Raw genomic sequence first — 15,684 nt, 5'->3', positions numbered from 1 at the left:
TCCTAGCAGTCCATGGTATAGTCAACACTCTTCTCTAGCACCAAAGCTCAAAGGCATGAACTCTCCTTCTATCCTCCCTAGTCATTGTCCAGTTCTTAGAGGCATAGCAAATAATGGCAAAAACCATGGCCTGTATCAAGCACACTTTAGTCTCCAGACTAACACCATAGCTCCTCAGTACCATGGTGAAGTCTCTGACATCTGACTTTCCCAACGCAATTCGTCTTTTAATTTTCTGTTGGTACCAAGAGTGTTGATTGTAGAGCCAAGCAAACTGAAGCTGTCAACAATCTCAATCTCTTCACCATCTACCATGATGCTGCCAATCATTCCAATGGTGAGAATCTCTGTTTTCTTAACGTTGTGCTTCATCCATATTGAAGGCTGCAGTCCTTGACCTTCTGCAGCAAGTGCTTCAGGTCTCCCTCAGTCTCAGCAAGCAGGGTTGTGTCATCTGCATAACATAGATTGTTGGTAAGTCTACCTCTAATCCTGATGCCACACTTCTCATAGAGACCAGCCTCCCAGATTACCTGATGTTGTTGTTGTTGTTGTTGTTTGATGCCATTGAGTCGTAGAGGACTCATAGCGACCCTATGAACGAATGCCCTGAGCACTGTTCGTACATAGAGTTTCCGGAGGCAAGCCATTTCGGAAGTGGATGCCGCTCCTGCTTCCAGACTTGAGATTACCATATATCTATATATCATCTATATCATCTATATCTCTATATCTCTATACCTATACCTATTCCTATACCTATACCTATACCTATGTCTATACCTATGTCTATGTCTATGTCTATACCTATATCTATATCTATATCTATATCTATATCTATATCTATATCTATATCTATATATCTCTATACCTATACCTATTCCTATACCTATACCTATACCTATATCTATATCTATATCTAATCTATAGATAGATCTATATATATATTTAGTTAATTATTAATCAGAGCAATGATGAAAGATGGGAGGGGGTTTCCTTATGACCAAGAGCCAAGGACAAGCTAATCTGAAATGAAGAATGAAGAGCTTGAGGAAGCATCATGGCACAGAGACCTTCAGCATCCAGTGAGGAGTGTCATTGTTGTTACGTGTCATCAAATCAGCTGTGACTCATAGTGACCCTTTGCATAATAGTGCTGAACCTTGCTCTATCCTAAGACAATCTCATTTTCTCAGACACACCTACCATCATCACACCATTTACTGTGCCAATCTATCTCATTTGGGGTTGTCCTCTCCCGCGCTGTCCCTCCACCTTTCCAAGCATGACGTCCTTCTCCAAGCACAAGTCCTTCTGGGAAACATGCCCAAAATATGTGAGACGGAGCTTCAGAATTCTTGTCTTTAAGGAGCAGATTGGTTTCACCCTCTCCAGGACAGACCTGTTAGTTTTCTTGGCTGTCCATAATATGTTCAAGATTCTTCTCAACACCACAACTCAAAGGCATAGATTCTTCCTCTGTCATCCTTAGTCATGGTCCAGCTTAACAAACAATTGTGAAAACTGTGGCCTGGAACAGGTGCATCTTAGGACTTCTGCCTAGTCTTAGTCTAAGGTGGAAAGGTTAATGAGAATATACTCTCATTTATTTAAAGAAAATGGATCATTTCGAGTAACTCAACAAAGCAAAGTCAAGATTATCAGGCAATCTCAAAAGTTGCGGTCATCAGGTCAGTTCCAACTCTTAACGTGCATTGTGCTTCCAAGGCTGGAAATCTTGAAATCTGCACGGAACACACTGTCCATCACTTTCCTGTGGAGCTCCTGGTGGATTCCACCTGCTGGAGATGCTGGCCTGTCCGTGAGCAGCACGACGAAGGTGAGGGGAGAATGTTCAGACATTTAGGGTTTGGAGAATAAATAATCTCTCAAACACTGGTTCTAGGCTCTGGTTGTCTACAGTACGTCCGGCAAAATAAAGTGCCATTTTCATAACGAATACAAGAAGATGGAAAAGAAAGCCCAAAGTCTCCCTAAGGAAATGAATGGAAACAAGAATTGATTGGATAAATGTGTGTAGTAAACCTTCTAAGTTTTATGTGTAATATAGATGTAGGTCTGTTTTACAGATGCTGTGGCAATTGAGTTACAGAATAAAATGCTGTGATCATTGACTTCCAGAATGGAAAATATCTGGGGAATTACAGTGCTTAAAAGGTCAGGATTAAGTTTATGATTATGAGAAAATATCTAAAATAATAGTTAATGCATGAAACACATCAAATGTGCCAAGTATTGATCCTTTAACCTGGGCTGTGTCCCTCAGAGGCAAGGACTAATGTTAATTCCTTTTTACAGCTGAGGAAGTTGAGGCAAGTGATCCAGGCACCAGGGGTCCAAGACCTCATGCCAGTGCAGCAATGCTTAAAGATAGACCTGGCCCAGCTAACTGTAGAGTCCTGGTTGCAGCTGTATTTTCTTTGCCGTTAGAGTTCGTCTATAGCAAGCCTGCTAAGCCGACCTACAAGCTCTCAACAAGCAAACGACGTGCCTTTTCATGTAGAACACTGTCAATGAAATAAATGCCTCGGTCCATGCACTGCTGAAAATTTCCTAACACGAGGCGCATTCTTGTTGTGGTGTCATGGGTTTATTGTTCAAAACGGCTTTCCTAGTCATGGGCTGTAACTGTCAGCGCATGGGTGGGTGGGAGACTGAAATAGGGCATCTCAACTAATCACTGTGAGAATGGTGACACTTCCCATCCCACCAAACTTAAATTGAGCTTGGATGGCACAGGATAGGGAAGGGCTCAGGTCAGCTGGTCGTAGGGTCACTGTGAGTCGTACTCAACTTGATCACACCCAACAGCAACAACATCCCAGAACACTGACTAGTGCTCATTTTAAACACGTACCTGGATCAAGACATGTAGCTCGTCAAGGTTATTCCTTAGAAAGTGACTGTGCTTGGAAAGATGGAGGGTCATTGAAGGAGAGGGAGACCCCCAAGGAGGTCGATTTACATGACGACTTCAGCAATGGGCTCGTGTGTGTCAGAGATGATGAGGATGGCACAGGAGAGGACAGGGTTCAGGTTGCCTAGCTACATGTCCAAAGTATGAGATGAAGCTTCACTATCTTGACCTCCGAGGAACACTCTGGCTGCACTTTTCCCAAGACATATAGTTAACCTCATCATTTCTGAGATCTGTGCAGCCATTGCAATGGATTTTAGACCCAGTATAAGAGCAGAATGATTGGTGTTGGAATTATCAGATGTGGATATGGGTGCATGAGGGCCCTGTCTGACCTTCTGGGAATGAATTTTGTATTGTGGATATTGTTGATGGAGGCTGTTCTCCTTTGTGAAGTTAATAGATCTCAGACGCAACCATGTCCTCACTACCTACACTCATTTTCACTTGTATTTAGGCCAAACACATAAATAAAGCATATTTACGAATGAAATCTTTTTCCTCTTCTTTTTGCTAGCAACAAACTCTGAAAAGAACTCAAGAATTTATGAAAAAGAACTGGTTAAATACAGTCTAGCCACAAAATGGAATGTTCTGAAACCACTAAAAAACCAAGCAATATTGGTAGATGCTGATAGGAAGAAGCAGTGAGAAACCAAAGTACTTGTCCCAATAACAAACAAATGTGTGTATTTTTTTTGAAAGGATATAGAATATAACTGCAGTGAACACTGAGATTAAGGCCAGGGAGAAGAGACATTTCCGATCTCTCTACATTTGGTTGATATTTCATACCGAATACATTCATCAGCTGGCCCTGTGGACAGAAAGCAATGCTACCAAGCCAAAGGTGGGCGACTTTAATCTGCGGCCCTCGGGCCAGTCTTTCATTGTTTTTGTTTAGACATTCCTCTAGGTCGTATAGCCCTGGTGTACAAGTTGCCGTCCTCCGGTCACTTGTGGTTGCTGTGAGGCTGAACACTGTGACACTGATGTGTCAAATGTGTTAATGGTTGGTTACCCAATGAGGACAGAGAGTGGGGTGGAGCTCCCCAATTAAAACAAGCTTGGAAGGAGGAGTGGCATCCACTTCCATAATAGCTTGCCTCTGGAAACCCTATGAGCCTGGAGAGAGGATGAGAGACACCCAAGTGTTGAGGACTCTCCTTCATAGGGTTGCTATGAGTTGCCTGCAACTCAAAGGCACTTAAAACAACAACAACAACAACAATACATTCATTTTCACAAGTAGTCTAGAAAAAAAGAAAGGAATGCATGAAAGATAACTGAGTGGAGAGAGGGCATTAAAATAGTGGATGATCAACACCTAACTTTACCCTAGGAGAAATTCCCAAGCAAAGTCACCAAGATTTAAATCTAAGTGAGACTTCAAGGGACTAAACAAACAACATGGCTCTCAAAACCTCTGATCAGAGGAGAGCTTTATTGCCTGTGGTCTGTGCAAAACCAGCTTCAGGCTCAGCACCCACCTGATATTTCTTTCCAGAATTTATTGCAGATGACCTTGTGTCGAATTCAGACTGTTGTCCTGAAAACACACTGTCCTGATCCCCTCTCGCTCCTTGACCACGGCAATTTCTCCATCATCTTTGATGGCTTTTGTTTCTTCTCTGTTTATTCTTTGTAAAGGAAGCCATATTAAAACAGTGCACTTACAGTACGCTAAGTGCTAGAAATGAAATGTGTCCAGGGTAAAGGTGAAAGTAGGCTCGTATCTGACAGAGAAAGAACATTGCCATTTATCAGCTTTGCTTTGACTGTTCCTTTCTTGATAGGAAAATATTGACCGCACTGAGCTCCCTGATATTATTCCTGCCTCACAGATTTTCACAAGTCGTGAGATAAGGAATCTCAACCTCTGGAAGAGGCTTTAATGGACATCTGATGTCCAGTCCCTTCAGGAGCCGGACAAGTAAACAAAGCGTGGTGTTGGCCAGACTTGAAAGGAGGACCCCTGGTGACCGTGTCCTGTCTAAAGAGGACAGCTGCCTCTCAGTTCCAGCCCACAGCTGCACTAGCAGACTCTGTGTGGAGAGGATGCCTCTGTCCATTTTTCAAGAACAGTTCAAGCTGAGCTATTTATGCAAATGATTTCCATTTTTGAACACTGACTGCTAATTCACAACGTTGTAAAGCACAGTAAAGGCCAAACAAAACATATCTCTTGGCTGAACAGAGACGTGACCTGGAATGAAATCCCGCCTTCTTCGTTTTACAGAAGAGGAAACCAGGCCCCACAGGGAAGAGAAGCCATTTGCTGTGGGTCACAGGGTGGGTCTGGGGGAGGAACCAGGACCAGATAGTGTGACCCCCAGAAACAGCTTTCCTCAGCCCTTCTGCAGTCTAATAATGGTTTACTTTAGACAAGCATAACATTAGTCTTCCACCCAACTCAGCTGTCAGTAAGCCCTCAACCTGATGGGCCAGACCTTCCCCACAAACAGAAGAGGTGGATGCTTGGCTCAGCTGGCCTACACCCACTCTCCACTCAACTCTGGCTGGAACCCAGCGCCGACCTCGGGTAGATATGGGAAAGAAATGGAAAAGCTGGAGTGGGAAGGACAGGGGAGTCTCCGCTCTTTCTGGTGGCATTTTTTAAAAGCACTGATTATAAACGCAGCCTTGCTTGGCATGTCTCAGGAAGCAGATACAGGGTCTCCGTGCCCTGTGCCATGGCGACTTGACAGTCTGAAACTTTGCCAACAACTTGTGTTTCTCTTGTCGTGAGAGGAAATGAATCTGTTGGCCAAGAGTGTCGACTCGGGAGCCAGCTGGCCTGGGCTCCAATCCACACCCTGGGCCAAGCCTGCAATGTCTGTGCCTCTGTCTCCTTGTCTGTAAAGCGAGGACAGTGTCAGCTTCTCCTTGGAAGGCTATGGGGATCAAGTGTGTTCATAGACACAGGACATGGGGAGCTGGGAACTTGAACCCATGGACCCTTGCTGCCCGAGCTCCTGGTTTACCTGGTCTGACGTGCAGTTTCAACATTTGGTTTGGGTTGTTTTTATTTTGTTAACTCCCCAGATGACTGTAACTGTAGCCAACACTGAGGACCTCTGACATGCTTGTTACATCAGCACCGGCCCTCTGAGTGAGTGTAAAGAAAAGAGAGTGTTGTTCTTCCATTTATGTCCACATTTCGCAGCGCCTTGCCTTCGGTGAGGTCCCCAAGTGGTCACCTTCTGAAGTGGACAGGTGAAGGGCCCACAAAACCCTGAGCTAATCTTCAAAGAAGGTGAAATGCTTCCGAGAACACCCACGCTCCTCTTCCCTCCTGCTCTACCTCTGCCCTCCACCCACCTCTGTTAACGCACCCCCATTACCTCCCGGCGACCCTTCTTCATGAGCTGATGATGAAGGTTTCTGAGGCCGTAAATCTCAACGCGAGGAGACTGCCCAACTTTCCTCCATGGAGCTGCTGGTGGATGTGAACCACTAGAGACGAGCAGCCTTTGGTTAGCAGGACAACATGTTGTGGACTGGCCACCAGAGTGCGTGGCTTCAGACATTTAGGTGGACCCACTGGTGGTTCTGAGTCAGCTGATGGCAGAAGAGAAACTGGTAAGGATTTCCATCAAGGGGAATGAATGCGAGTGTCCATAATAGAGATTGTTGTTGTCTGTTGCTTGGTGCCGTTGAGTCCCTTGCAACTCATAACGACCCTATGTACAACAGCTTTAAACTCTGTTCCGTCCTGTGCCAATCTCACTGTCTCTGACATGCCCATCCACTACCCCAGTGACAGAATCAATCCATCTCGTTGAGGATCTTCCTCTCCTGTGTTGTCCCTCCACCCTTCCAAGCATGACGTCCTCTCCAAGGACCGGGTCCTCCTTGGAACACGTCCAAAGTATGTCAGACGAAGCTTCAGAATCCCCACCTCCAAGGAGCAACCTGGCTTCACCCTCTCCAGGACAAACCTGTTTGTTCTCCTAGCAGTCCATGGTGTATTCAATACTCTTCTCCGACACCACAGCTCAAAGGCATCAACACTCCTTCTATCATCCCTAGTCATTGTCCAGCTCTCTGAAGCATAGCAAGTGATTGCAAAGACTATGGCCTGCATCAGGTGCACCTTAGTTGCTAGAATGACTTCATTTCTTCTCGGTGCCTTGGAGAGGATGCAGACTCAAATCATCTTTAAGCTGTGGAACAAGCTTGTTGAGGGGGGTGTGTGAGATAGAGAACTGGGAGTGGAGGTATAGTTTTCCATCTTCATGAACCTTGCCAATTCTGATCACACAGGCTCAGAGAGGATCAGGGACCTCTGAGAGAGCTTGCTCACATAAAAATTGGTACCTTGGAGAGGCGCCTCGTCAGAGATGCTGACAAGTTCACTCTGAAATGTTGCTGATGCGGTGAGTTGTTATCAACTGCGTCTGTTACATCCTACAAAGATAGCGCGGCAAGCTCTCAGATTAAATGCAGGCATTTTGCTGCCGCTCAGTCGCAGGAAGCTTGCTTTCAAGTTACCTGTCTCAGCATCTTTAGCTCTGTTGGTGATTGGAAACTCTGGCATCAAAAGGAAAGGTGGGAGTGTCAAGGGTAGCGAAGGGGACATCTGGGAGACAGAAGGTCTCCCCTAACGTGGGAAATTTGGGGAAAGGCTTTGAAACTTGCTGAAACCTTGTCAAGTGGGCGGCGGCCTCTGTGGTTTGAAGCATGGATTAATCAAACCCTCTTGTCAGCGTACCTGGTATTGTTTCACAAGCCTCCAGGTCTCCTCTGGGTATCTTATTGCCAAGCACTCCTTGGAACACGGCTGCTCACATGATAGGAATTTGAACCTGAAGGCTTCCTTGGTGATTCTGATATTTGCCACGACAAGGAGGGCACACCTGGTTGAGTCATACTTCTCACAGCTCCGACCCAAGCATCATGAATGTCCCCAGACCCCATCTACTGGACGGGGGCCTCAGGCTGAGAGGCCCACATCTCCAGCCACCACCATTCTTCTTCTCTAGTCTTGAAATATCAAGAGTCTCACAGCTGCAGGGAAAGCAGCAATGACAGGACCTAACATTTGCACAGGCAGCTCAGGTGGCCTAGTGGGTAAGGAGTTACCCTATCAACCCAAAGACAGGTGGTTTGAATTCACCAGTTGCTCGAGGGAGAATAATGGTAATCTCCTCCCATACAATTAATCTGAAAATCCACTGGAGGGTCAGTGATGAGTCGTTTCCAATTGATGGAAATGAGATTAATTAAATGGCTCGTTAACAAAACACTACTGAGTTCTATGTTATTCTCATAATTGTTGTACCACTACATCAACACATCTTCTTAAAGGCCTTCCCATTTTTTTCTGACCCTTAACCAAATTTCCTATTTTACCATTTCAGGCCATGATCTTTTCAGCTGCTTGCTATGCATCTAAGATCTAGATAATTGACTAAGAATGATAGAAGAAGAATTGATGCCTTTGAACTGTGGTGGTGGAGAAGAGTACTGAATATACTGTGGACTGCTAAGAAAACGAACAGTTCATCCTAGAGAGGGTTAAACCAGTCTGTTCCTTGGAGGCAAGGATTCTGAGGTTTCGTCTGACATACTTTTGACATGTTGTAAGGAGAGACCGGTCCTTGGAGAGGGACATCATGCTTGGGAGGGTGGAGGGACAGCACAGGAGGGAAGGGCCCTCTATGAGGTGGATTGATTCAGTGACTGGGGTAATGTGGATGGGTGTGTTGGAGACAGCGAGATTGGCACAGGATAGAGCAGGGTTTAGGGCTGTTGCACATAGGGTTGCTATGAGTCTCAGGAAATTTGATGGCACAGAACAACAACAAGGCTCCTATGAGTCATCTACAACCCGATGGCACTTAACAAAACAATAGCATTAATGATATTGTTCAATAGTTTCCTCATTCTGTTAGTAGACTTTTTTGGGGGGAATCTATAACTCTTATAGGCAGTTGGCCAGGTCGCTGTCATCCGAGTTTCTTGGCATAAACAAACGAATCCTTACAGTATTTCACAGTTTACTGAAACATCTCAAATGCTGTTCCAATCAAGTCCTAAGGTCTGTTTTCCACTGGGGCCTCCAGTGCAACTTAGACATCTGCCTTCAGTCCTATCATTTTCTATCACACTCTGCTTCCTGAAAGGGTTGAACATTGCCCAGTTCTTTTTGATACAGTGACTTTGTGTTTTCCTTCCATCTCCAAGTCTCTAAGATAGGTACCAGCATTAACTTCAGTTCTCAAATGAAGATACTGAGGCACAGAGAAGTTAAGCGGCATATTCACAGCCTCACGGCTACAACTGGCGTTTGTATTTGAATCCAGCCAGCGTCGTTCCAGTTACCCTGCCTTCATGGAATGCGTCAGGACTGTCATAAAGGTTTCATTAGGTATGGCATCAAGAGCAGTCTTATAAGCCCATTTCCCCTTCGTGAACCTCTAACGTGTACCCCTCTGTGATACTTGCTTCATAGGAATTCTGAGAGCCCCCAACTCTCTCTCACTTCACATCGTCACCCTCCTCTCAAAGCCTCTCTACTCTGTTTCAGAGAACAAGAGTTAACACCTCCCGAGACAAACTCCAACTGGGTTTGCCCCCCATCACTCATCCCGTCACCCCACTTCTTCCATCATGCCACCTGTGCTGTTGGAACACCAACTCTCCTGGTTTTGTCTATTTTGTTTCTCTCACCTTCCTTGATGCCCCCAAACAGAGTAGGCATCTCACAGGCAAAGCACAGGCTAAGAACCATGCTGTTTGGATCCAAACCCTTGATTGGTTTGTCTTTTTGATGTGTAATCTTGAGCAAGTGACTTAACTCCCTGTGCAATGAGAATACCTGTTTATCAAGATTGCAATGGAAATTGAAGGGGACCACCCAGCTAAAGTGCCCAGGACACTGCCGAGCACACGTAAGGGCCCTGGATGTCGATATTACTCTTGTCCTCCTCTGTCGGACATAAACATACATCATTGGGCCCCATTGCTCTGAGCAGTTGCCTTCCCGCTTTCTTCTTGGTCCCCAGTGACCAGGACACTCTCTGGCTCAACACCTTCCAATGGCCTACACTGCAGCACTATCCAGGATGATGAGGGTGTCTCAGCTTGGGGTTCCCATGTATCTTCCCTCCTTTCTTATCTGCTTGATACTTTACCTGAACCTTTTGGACACTTCCTTCCAGATCACCACCCCCCAGAATTGTTGTTTCATCATGGGGCCCTTTGTCTCCTATCATTGTCCATCTCTCCAAGCTCCCATCTAAGTCACGCTCGCCTTCTCTCCTTAATCGCACCAAGTTTCTCTCTACCCTGTAAATACTTCGAAGTCTGTCTATATATTATATGCTTCCTAGCAGCTAAACACTGAGATAGATGCATCAGCTCAGTCTATCCTTATGAAAACAACCTTGGGTGCCATTTTCCTGTTTACAGACTGGAGAGGGTCAGAGCCAAAGCCAAGTCCCCCCTCCCAGGGAGGAAGTTGGGGAGCCCCCACTTGAAGCCAGGATATGCTGAAGGCAGAGCACACGTCTCCACCAGCAGACCCCATGGCTGCTTAGCTGATGTTTACCCTGCCAACCTTAGTGTGGGGTGCAGGGTAGGACACGGCTTAGATCTGCTGTTCACAGGGTCACTGTGAGTCATGGTTGACTTGGTGCCACTTAACAGCCCAAAAAGTGTGCTACTGACCACTTCAGGGGGTGCTTAGGAAGAATAATAATGGTAACACTGATGATAATAATGACGGCTATGTGCCTGGGATCTTCGTTTAGCACCTCCCATCCCTCAACCAGGATAATTATTACAGCCAACATTTAAGGGAGGTATAGCTCTTTTCCTCGGTTTGTAGATGAGAAAACTGAGACTCAAAACAGCTAAGAGACTGATCTAGCGTCACCCAGCGGTGAGTGGACTGGTTAGTGGACAAATCCAGGAGGTCTGGCCCAGCGTTCGCATCTTTAACCACCATGTTGCCCTCCAACATATCTGTCTGGAACGAACAGAATTAGAAACAGAGAGATGGAGAGAAAGAACAAAATCAGTAGATACTGGACTTCAGTAAGCTTGTACTTTACAGACATCCCCTAAACCAGATGACAGGAAATGAACTGTGACATGTGGCCACTGGTTCTCCTGTGAAGTCAGGTAGAAAAAAGGGTGGAGCACCCACACACCCCAAGAACTTGAACGAGAACAAGTTACACCCTGGCAGCACCTCCCTGACACAGCACCTCCACCCTCCCACCTTTAAGGCCATGAACGCTCTCAGGTGGTCCTGGGTTCATGGATGCCCTCCTTAGGGGCAAATGCCGAAGCACCTGTGACTCCCATGTCCTTCCTCAGCTCAGCTGTGCTGCCAGCCCCAGTAGGCGTCCTCCCTGTTCCGTGGTGAGTTCCAGGGACCTGACACCATGTGTCCACAGAGCCAACCCCCAAGCAACCACCAGGCTCCTGTCCAGGTGTGTGGTCTGGACTCGGCGGGGGCCAACTCATCACCACTCTAGGGCTCCCTTCAGGAGTGGGGCCACGTGGCACGTGGAGGAATGCTCCGAGGCCTTCCTTCCATGGCCCGGTGCTGTCGTAGATTCCTTAACTCAGAAACAGCCACAATTTCCACTACATCATCGAGATACAGGAAAACTCCCAGCTTGGCTGATGCCGAAGCATAGTGGCCTTTCCTTAGCGTACGTATCCCCGCCACCTTAGAGCTCTTTCCTCCTGCCATGGCAACTGACAACTTTCCAGGCCATGGGAATTCCCTCAGCTGAGATCTCATCTAAACATGTAGCATGAATGAGAAAGAAACCTTGCTTTTTACATATTTATCAAGATTTCAAGGTGGGTTGGTACTACAGCCAAAGCTAGCTACTTTGACTAACAGATACTCTTGTCTGTCAGACATAGACTAACAGATACTCATGACTGTCACCCAAGAGTTCAGACATGCTTGTCGAAGGTCTGTGCAACTCAAGTGCTGCAAGAAGCCATCCCCTAGGAGAGCCAAACAGAACTTTCTCATTAATGAAAAGTCCTGTATCTGGGCTGTCTGACACAACAGGCACTAGCCATATGTGGTCAGTGAATGCGGGAAAGAGTTCATTAATTTATACATGATTGTTGACAATAATGTCATTTAAATATCAAGGTGCGTCTGATCCAAGCCATGATATTTTCAGTTGCTTCCTAAGCATCTGAAAGTTAGACAGTGAAAAAGGATGACAAAGAATTGCTACGTTAGAGTCGTGGGAAGGGAGAGGAGGGTCAAGTGGCCCATGGACCGCCAAAAGAACAAACGAATGGGCTTGGAGGAAGTTGAACTGTGATGCTCCTTAAACACAAGGACGGTGCCTCTGTGTCTCACGTAAATTAGACCCTATTGTCAGGAGAGGCCAGACCTCGGGGAAGAACATCATCCTGGGAAAAGGAGAGGGTCTGAGAAAGAGAGGATGACCCTTACTGGGATGAGTGGGCACAGAGACTGTAAAAGGGGCCCGAGCACGTCGGAGATGCGGAGGATGGTGAGGAACAGGACAGGGTTGTGATGAGTTTTGACTGATGGCACCGACCATCAACACTGGTCACGGTGTCCTAGAGTATGGCTGTGAAATGGACCAGGTTAGCAAAGCCATACCCCACCTCACGTCAGTGTATCTCAGTGGACAGTTTCATAGCCACAGCCGAGTCCTGCCTCAAGGACACGTTACACTGTTTCTGACTGAAGGCTGTGCAGCCCCACACAGGAGCACACACATGTGCTAGAAGCTTCGTGCCTCTGGAGAGACCTCCAGCACTAGAGGATAGAGATCAGGAGCCCACACAGGAGCACACAGATGTACTGGAAGCTTCATGCCTCCAGAGGGACCTTCAGCGCTAGACAACAGGGGTCAAGAGCCCCACACCGGAGCACACAGATGTGCTAGAAGCTTCATGCCTCTGGAGAGACCTCCAGCACTAGAGGATGGAGGTCAGGAGCCCACACAGGAGCACACACAAGTGCTAGAAGTTTTGTGCCTCCAGAGGGACCTTCAGCGCTAGAGAACAGAGGTCAGGAGCCCCACACAGGAGCACACACACGTGCTAGAAGTTTCGTGCTTCCAGAGAGACCTTCAGCACTAACGGATAGGTGTCAGGAACCTCACACAGGAGCACACACATGTGCTAGAAGCTTTGTGTCACCAGAGGGACCTTCAGCGCTAGAGAACAGAGGTCAGGAGCCCCACACAGGGGCACACAGACATTCTAGAAGCTTCGTGTTTCCAGAGAGACGGTCAGCACTGGAGGACGGGCATCAGGAGGCAAGTGGTCCATCCATCCTTTTCTGAGGCGACAATTCCGAGACATGAAGCCCGGGAGACCTGCCTCCAACACCCATCCTTCCCACACCCTTCCTCCCCGTCTCCACCTGAGCTTCTCTATTCTCTCAGTCCTGCTTACTGGGATCTTCTCTCAGAATCCTGGTCACAGTCCAAGACCTGCTCACAGGGGGCTTTATTTAATATCTAAATAAGAAGGAAGCAGTTCTACTTTCCCAAGGATCCTACAAGGAAAGCCACCAATTAATTACTTCTAAAACATCTTTTAAAATTTGACAACGTCTCAGGTAATGGCTTCTCTTTCCACGGTCCTTAGCCTGCCTTTGTGCTGGGTGACAGGGGCTGGCCATCCACGATGGGCCATAAAAGTACTCACGCCACGTGCCCTGTATTTATTTAATACGTAAATGAAGGACAGATTCTAGACCTATTTTAATGCCATCAGAAACACAGTTTCTCAGTTTTTACCAGCTTCCGGGGAAAGAAACAATCCAATCTCAATGTAATATTCATAGACTGAGCTGTGCATTTCGAGGCTTCAAATTCCATCCCTCCCAGCCTACAAAGACTTTAAAAATTTAACCTAAAGATGATGCCTTCGCTCAGGCTGGTGTCTCCTGGGTCCCCACAGGAAGTGGCTGTCTACTGAATCCCACTAAGCAATTTTCTATGTAAAAGTATAGTCTCTTCCCATTTGTTATCTTTGACTATGATGGCACAGAATCCTGGTACTGTGACGCACACAAGGCTGGCTCTATAGGGAAAACTCTGTCAGGAAGAATCCTGACTGATCCAGTCAGTACGTATATGGTATTGTAGAGTCCTGCTCCCAAGTGTGCCATCGGTACGTACCAACAGACACAAGATGTCCATCCATGGACAGGAACTATCATTTGTAAAGGGTCTCCATGTCCAAGCTCTGCACTAGGTTGTATGTATGGGGTCTCCTGAGAGTCAAGGATTGTTGGAAGCATTTCACAGCTGAGGGAAATTCCCAGAAACAACAGAGAAGCTGAGAGTCAAGCCCTACTCAGCCTGGCCCCCTCAGGGCACAAGTTCTCCAGTTTAGTTTATGCAAGTCTTTTGATAGAACAAGGAGTGAGGAGGACACATGAACACAATAAAGGCACCTCTCTCGTGTCCAGCAGAAAAGATTTAAAAAGTGCATGAAGGAGAACAAACACACATTCTGTTGTTAGGCACCATCAAGTCAGCCATGATTCATAGCAACCCTGTGAAAAACAGACCTGGGTCTTGCCCTACCTGCCCTGTCCTCACAACGTCCATCACGCTTCAGCTGTTGCTGCAGTCACGGGGCAATCCACCTCGTTGAGAGTCTTCCTTTCTTTCTCTAACCCTCTACCTCACAGGGTTTGGTGGAGCTCCCTGATTAAAACAAGCTTGGAAGCAGGAGTGGTATCCACTTCCAAAACGGCTTGCCTCTGAAAACCCTATAAACCTGGAGAGAGGATGAAAGGTATACAAGTGTCCAGGTCTTTCATTCACAGGGTCACTATGAGTCGCCTACAACTCAATGGCACATAACAACAAAAAGAAACCTTTCCAAACATGGGTTCCAGCTCAGTGTTTGAAGAGCTGAAGGGGAATCTCTTCTTCTCTCTGGGCCCTTAGAGTTTCTTCATCTGAAAAGTAAAACTGCTGAGTGGAGTCACTCTAACCACCTCAATATTTCTACCATTCTGATAAAAAATCTCCAAAGACTGCTAATCTCAATCCTGGACATTCCCCCCAAAGTCTGATTCGTTACGGAACAAAACCAAGTTTCACTGCTGCTTCCCTGGCAAATAAGTCTTGGATCAGTGGAATTAGTCTAATCAGAATGTTACGACTTCCTTGTAGAAATTATACAACTGAAATATTTATTCCCTTTTAAAAAAGAATAAAGTTACTACATTTTTAATTTCAGAATAAATTTAAAATTAAAGCCGATTATGAGGCTAGTACAGAGAGTGACCATATACAATCCATTTAACGTCCTACTATTAATATTTTATATTACTACTGTCAGTGTGATAATGGCCACCCATGGTGAACAGTGTTTGGTGGAGCTGCTCAAATAAAGCAAGCTTGGAAGCAGAAGTGGCATCCACTTCTGAAATGGCTTGCCTCTGGAAACTATGAGCTTGGGGAAACGATGTAAGTTATACAAATGTTAAGGTCTTTCATTCATAGGGTCACTATGAGTTATCTACGACTCAACAGCACTTAACAACAACACAACTGTCAACTCAACTATAGCTTATCCTCCAGTGTGTTTTTTTGAGACTGTAGGTCATGCAGGAAGAGATTGTCTATCTATCTGCTGCAGAGCAGCTGGTGGATTTGAACTGCCTGCCATTGGGTTGGTAGCGTATCTCCCTACCCACTAGTCCACCAGAGCTCCCACTAATACTACTGTCAAAACCAATAAGCCAATAATGAGATGTT

The sequence above is a fragment of the Elephantulus edwardii genome, unplaced genomic scaffold (assembly GCF_000299155.1).
Source record: "Elephantulus edwardii isolate Elephantulus edwardi_28Jun2011 unplaced genomic scaffold, EleEdw1.0 scaffold00027, whole genome shotgun sequence".
NCBI classification, from domain to species: domain Eukaryota; kingdom Metazoa; phylum Chordata; class Mammalia; order Macroscelidea; family Macroscelididae; genus Elephantulus; species Elephantulus edwardii.
This window is presented reverse-complemented; position numbering follows the sequence as displayed.